This window comes from Fringilla coelebs (genome assembly GCF_963513975.1).
Source record: "Fringilla coelebs genome assembly, chromosome: 5".
Lineage (NCBI taxonomy): Eukaryota > Metazoa > Chordata > Aves > Passeriformes > Fringillidae > Fringilla > Fringilla coelebs.
Window position 1 is genome coordinate 37,473,419 of NC_140033.1, and position 7,286 is coordinate 37,480,704.

Sequence of the window (7,286 nt, forward strand, 5' to 3'; positions counted from 1 at the left end):
GGTTTCCCTCCTGTGGTACCTCATCGCATACCCAGATAAAGGAAGAACTGGAAGGGAGCCGTGTCCAAAGTTAACAAATCAGATAAACCCCGGCAGCCTGTGGAGTGGTGCAGTGATGAGATTATTGTTGTACCTGTTGAGACTATGGAGACGCAGTGTTGCCAAAAAAAAAAGGGAAATTTGTCAAAATCATCACTTTCTGCAATGCAGAATATTTCAGTTCTGAAAGTAATTGCTCTTTGCTTGAGACCCTTTCTGGAGAAATTTCCTCTGTGCAGTGTAATTAAATACGTGTTTTGAAGTGTATTTAAGATTTTTATTTTGTATTTAGGATTTTTCCTTAAAGCTGCAACAGCAGACATGCTGCTGCATTATTCCTGTCTTGTTTTGTTGTGGGAGGACTTCCCTCTGAAATAGCTCATGAGCTAGTAATAAGTTGTCACAGAAGAAAAAATCCAAGGCACAGTTCTGGTAGTTTATAAAAATATTCACTTAGTAATTTTTCAGGAATAGAAATTTTTTCTTTTCAATAAGAATGTAGAAAACAGCTAGATATTGTCTCTTGAATTAATTATAATTTGTTAATTTTTAATATACTCTGATTATTTTCTTTTCAGCAAGTTCTAGTACAGCACAGTTTGCTGAAAAGAACGAAATATAAACTCTCAGAGAACCTTCTTTTATTTAAAAAAAAAATCTTAAATGACCCTCTAAAAAACAGCTCATCACGCTTTTAAAACCTTCCTATTTTTAAGAAGAACATGAATTCCGTAACTGCAAAGTGTGTCTCTCAGTACATATTTGCAGATATGTAGGGAGGAACATTTCTAAGGAGTGAACTATTACTGCTGCTTTCAGTCATAGGAACTCTGAAAACAGATTCATGAGAATCATAAGAGATGCAGAGTCATGGAAAACGTAGGCAGAATCTCGAGTCACAGGCTGACAAGCCCGGGCATGATTTCTAGACCAAAGGAAAGAAGTTGAGAAGAGGGTGTAGCAGCTGAGAACCTGCTTGTGTGCTGCAGCCCCAGTGACAGGAAATTGCCATCTGTCCCTTTTCGTCATCTACTTAAAGTGGCGCAGAAATATACATTCTCAGACCTTTATCTTAGATCTGTCACAGGCATTTGTGTACCCACTGCCTATTAACAACATCTCTTGTCAGGTATGTGCTGTGAAAGTTTAATAGGTCTAACTGCATTTGCAGCTCTAGCACAGACTTTCTTGTTAAGACCTTAATGGTGCTTAGACACTTAATATTTGGGTCACTTGCTGAAATATCATGGCTTGCACATGTAGAAATTCATTTGATCGTTGCAGTGATTGCTTGGCCTTACAAGTCTGGTCATTTATACGCCATTAAGGGGAATATCTGTAGGCTGGCACAAGACTCAGGAGGCCTAAGTCTGAATACCTGTCACAGGCTGTGTAGGCAATGGGGCACTTCCTACTTGGGATGTAACTGACTTGTAATATTATAGTTTTGCTACTGGGATGGACCTGGGGCCTTATTTGACCTTCAAGACTTGTGACTTCTTACAGGTTAAGGATGCCTCTGAATATAAATGAGTTACTCTTAAAGGTCTCTCCTAGTCCTTAAGGGAGAACTAATTTGAATCACGTTTGACACCTTCACTCAATGTTGCTGTAATTTTACATGCACTGTATTCCTGGCAGCGGAGCTGGGGACTGCTCAAAGGGCCCTGGCTGCAATCTGCTGGGTTAAATTCAGCTCCAGAAGGTGTGGAGCTCAGCATGGGGACGAGAAGCAGAAAAGCAGAGTTGGAGGGAGAGAGGCGTCATGCCTGTGCTTAAGGGAGGTGCTGGAGCCCACTTTGGCACGGAGTACAGTAAGGGGTGTGTGAGTCACAGATATAGACTGAGGTGGGAGAAGTGAGACATAGCACCAGGTGGGCAGCTGTGGGAGCCACAGTGAGTGTGAAGGGACACCGGGTGCTGGTTTAGTCTGAGGAAATGATTTTTATTTAGACTGGAGAAATGCGCTTCATGGGAGGTATTGACAGTGATTTGGATTCCTCTGTACAATGATTCTTCTGTAATATGGAAAAAAGAATGTTCAGGATTAACATATTAAACTGTTCTACAATGTGATGACTGTATATAACATAAAAATATGCTTTGCTGTTTGTTACATATTTTTATATAGGGACATATTTGTTAAGCAATGCTAACCTTTTCCATAAGATGAATATGCAGTGTTGTAGTGCATTTAATAAGCAATGGTTTTTTTCTGTGAAAAAAACTAAAAAACAAATCTCTAATACTGAAATGCAAATTTTAACTGGTAAACAAGTTACAAGTTAAAAAAACTATGACATTGCATTTCCTTGCTTGGCTATAGCAGCTGAAAGAAGGTTGCTGATTATCAGATAAGATTAATTGTTGCAGCCATCATATTTCATAACATTTTCCAAGATGATTTTTATATCTATTTTGATATGCACAGGTAATCTACTACAACTGGTAGGAATAAGTTAATGAACTGATAACTAAATTTAAACACAAGTGCCAGTTCTTGAATGATTGTTATATAACTTTTTTACAGGACCAAAACCCATTATCTGATTAGTTATGATTTGGAATGAAGGGTACACAGACTAAAATAGATGTATACACACACACACACACACACACACACACGTATATATATTTTCTATTTAGAATGAATATTATTAAGAATTAAGCATTTCTATTAATTTATGTCCATTTATTTCTGCACTTGTAAATGCTGTATTTCATGTAAGGTAGAGTTGAAAGTGCCAATTCTTTGTGATAGAAAGCCAAAACCTTTGACAGAGGAAATGGATAAAAACAAATATCAATGTGTTCAACAGCACTTTTCATCTCAGAATAGGAAACAGTTTTTAAGGCCTTTAAACCTGTATGAATTCTTGCAATACAAGAAATAAGATGGACCAAAAACTCTCTAGTTTCTCTATTCTCTCTCATTTTCTTGGCTGCCTTTTCCTATGAGCTCAGTTGCGATGGAAAATTTTATTTCTCCATCTGCTTTGGCTGATATTTGAAATTTCAGGTCAAAAGCGAGGAGAGAGGAAGAGACAGATCCAATTATGAGCTTTCATTTCCATTAAAAGCCAGACTGAGTCACCCAATTGCTGAGCCATCAGGGAATCTGTGTATACCAGCATTCTCACCAGTGAAGGCAGTGGGGAGCCCAGTGTCTGTTGGTGATGATTTCCCAAAATGCTGCTGACTTAGGTATCACCTTTTCCCTGGGGTGGCCTGGAACTTCCCACCCTTCCAGGACCTCCAGCTGCCTTGATCTAGGCATGTTCTGCACCAGCAGGGGCAGTAGCCATGACCATTTGACATTCAAAAACAGCTGGAGGAGATGGCATTAAGAGTGATTCTGTGGACATGTGGCATCAGCAGCAAGGCTGGGAGTGGGACCTGGATCCAGCAAAGCCCTTCTGCCTCTGTGCTGTGGGGTCACTTGCTTTTGAAGATTGCAGCACTGTAATACAGAGCCCCAGCTCTGACAAAGGGGCAGAGAGGGGTCACAAATAGACCACAGGTGAGTGGCTCACTTAGTGACAGGGAAGATGTGCACACTGGAAACCATTCCACTGGAGGAGGGCATTGGATGAGTTTCCCATTTTCTTCCTGCTGTAGTTGCTTAATGTTCTATCAGTATCATTGCTTTGTCTCTTGGCTCTGTCTTATCTATAAAAACAGTAGGTGATTTCCCTGGACTCAAATCAAGGAAGGCACCAATCACATTAAACCTGAGGCTACAGGTTCATGGAAGGGCCTCAGGTCTTTGGTATTTCCCACTGCTTAATTCAAGTGAAACAATCAACAGGGTTGATTGCTCAGGGTTGTTGATTCACACAAGGCTGCTGACTTTTTTACTAGTGGGTAGTGTAGGCAAGTGCTCCAGCTGGTTTGAAAAATCCCTTCTAGGAGTTGAGGAACTGGCCTGGCAATGCCTCAGTCCTTTTATGGGTCTGATCTCAAGTGGCAAAGGTCACATAAGGAAGCAGGTAGCTTGCTGAATCACATGGCCCTTGAATCAGCTTTGCACCTGAAAATCACTTCCAGCTGCTGCTGTTAAAAAACCTGAATCCTCCACAAAGGATTGCACTGGTAACATTGCACCCCCATTATTTTGTCAGAATTAAATTGCTGTTGGCATACTGAAATTAATGGTCAGCTCTATGTAAAGTTCCAATTTCATTACCCTTCTCTAAGTGAGATACAGTTTGCTTAATGTCTCCTACCCCAAACCTTCTCTGCTAGGGCTCAGGTAGAATAACTTTGCATTAAAGAGCAAAACTTAACTGCAAAACCATTTAAAAATTATTGGAAAGATTACTGAAATAATACATGGTGGCTCTAGAAAGCCACCTTGATGTTTGAAACCCTGTCTTCCTGCACACAGCATAGTATCTTCATCTTGGATAGCCCTTGATCTAAAAGAAAAGGGTCTATGGACATCTTTCATCTGGTTGTTATAGCAGAGAGAAGCTGTGTGCAAACTGTGTCTTGTTAGGTTACCTTTAGTGAAAAGTGTTTAAGTACCCCTGCATGGCTTGTTTTGACTCATCCTAAAATGAATCAGGACCTCACAGCACAGGATGCTATTCAGACAGGAGACCACACATCTCTGGAGCCGCAATCTCCATCGATTGAAATTAAACTCTAGAGTTCTTTGTTGCTTTTGTGGAATATCAAGAAAACCCCAATAGAAATTATCCCTGCCTAAAATTCACCGGAAAATATTTCTGTTTCCAAAAAACTGTCAGTAGTTTAACACAAAAAAGGACACATTCTGTATTGTAAATGTTCAGAACTGCTCTCTAGTGATTATTTGCTGTTATTTCATTGTGCAGAATGTTCAGCAGTGCTAGACTCTTCCATGGACCTGCCACCTGAAAGTTTAACTATTGAACTGGCAGTGAAATGGAATGCCAGGTATCTTCTTACAGATGAATGGTTTCCTTCCTTTTTTCCTGTGTAAAAACAGGACAACTGCTTTCCTTAATAATTTAAAAATTTCTCTTGAGACCAAACATGGAAAAGAAAACTTTGAAAAATAGGCTCTTACCTGGAAATGACTATCATAAATGTTGTACCAGAAGTCTCAATATGACCCTAGAGGTGTGCTACCCAGGGAATTCTGTAAGACTGTTTACAGTTAGTGATAAAATCTATTCATGAAATAACCTCCAATGGAGAAAGAAAATCGACAGAAGGACAGGAAAGACAGAAAAACAAAGTCTCATAGGTGTTAAATTTTTAGCACAGTAGTCCTGGCAAAGACTGCCATGAACACTCATTTAATTTCTCTGTCCTGTACTCTTGCATCTGATATGACTGTTCCTAGATTATAGAGCCAGAGGGACCATTAGATCATCTGGTTTGACCTCATGTTGCAGGCCATTAAAATTGTATTCATTACCCTTGTATTGATTCTAAGGACTTCTGCTTGGCTAAACCTTGTGTTCCAGAGAAGGATGTGGTATTGATCTGAAGACAACAGAAGACTGTGAATCCATCATTTCCACTATTATTAGTTTAAATATTATCCCATTGTCCCTATTAATTTTTTTCCGTATTTCTAATTGGATTTTTTCTGACTTAAGTTTCAAGCCATTAGTTCCTGTCATGCTTTCCTACTTAAAACTGCAAGGCCTTTCAAGTATTGCTTTTTCCCATGGCAATAATAAACAGGTTGCCTCTTTCTCATTTTAACAGACTTCACTTCTCACTAAAAGGTATTTTTTATTTTTATGGAGCAGATCCTCTTGAGTGCCATCATACAGCACATCCAGGGCAGCCAGGGGGTCAGGCCCAGCCAGAATGGGTGTGTGAAAGGCAGGTCCTGTTTAACCAACCTAATCTCATTCTATCACAAGTTAACCCTCATAGTGGTTGAGGGGAAGGTTGTTGATGTTGTCTACCTGGACTTCAGCATCTAACGCCATTTCCCCCAGCAAATCCTGGAGAATTCTCCTGGAGAACAGGGCTTCCCATGGCTTGGACAGGTGCTCTGTTTGCTGGGTAAAAAACTGGCTGGATGGCCAAGCTCAGAGGGTGGTGGTGAATGGAGATACATCCAGCTGGCAGCCGGTCACTGGTGGCATTCCCCAGGGCTCAGTGTTGGGTTCAGTCCTGATTAATATTTTTATTGATGATTTGGATGAGGGGATCAAGTGCACTCTCAGTAAGTTGGCAGACAACACCAGGCTGGGTGGGAGTGTTGATCTGCTGGAGGGCAGGAAGGCTCTGCAGAGGGATCTGGACAGGCTGCATTCATGGGCTGAGGCAAATTGTATGCAGTTCAACAAGGCCAGGTTCCAGCTCCTGCCCTTGGATGCAGTGCTGCAGGCTTGGGGCAGAGTGGCTGGAAAGTGGCCTGGTCTTTTCCTGGTGGAAAAGACCATGGGAGTGCTGATTGACAGCAGCTGAACATGAGCCAGCGTGTGCCCAGGTGGCCAAGGAGGCCAATGGCATCCTGGCCATCAGGACAGGGCAGGCATTGTCCCCCTGGGCTTGGCACTGGTGAGGATCCACCTTAAGTCCTGTGTCCAGTTCTAGACCCACCACTCCAAGAAAGACATTGGGGTGCTGGAATATGTCCAGAGAGAAGCAAGGAAGCTGGGGAAGGGTCTGGAGCACTAGTCCTGTGAGAGTGGCTGAGGGAGCGGGGGTTGTTTTTCTTGGAGAAAAGAGGCTTAAGGGAGATCTTTATCAGTCTTCTCATAAAGCAGTCCTTATCTCCAATGTGACAGCCCTCCTCACCTGTGAATTTTATCAGTCTTTAGTTTTTTGTTGTTATTTGAAGTTTGTACATGCTGAGAAGATACTGCCACAGCTGTCCTTTCACTGTATGCTTTAAAGGCTTACTGCTTCAGCATTGGCAAGCATCAGCAAAGCTGTTGCTGGACTCACTGCCCATCAACCTGCTATGGAGAGGACAGCAGTTCCCACTCATCCCTCATGTCATATATGTGCCATGCTCAAACAAGACTGCCCAGCTGGTGCCAGCTTCTATGAAGCAGGGCTACCAAAAGAGATGAAGAAAACCACTAAACAACAACAACAACAACAACAACAAAAAGGGGAAAATCTCTGCTACTGGTAGGACTGAAGAAGCTCTTAGACATTGATAAGATCCTAATTTGAAGTTAAGGTGCACGTTAGGCAGATTTCAGCATCTGGAGTAGAAAGGTGTTACCATGACAGCATCTTGTGGTCACCAAACATCCATTGTGGCCACCAAACCTCAGAAGTCAGGT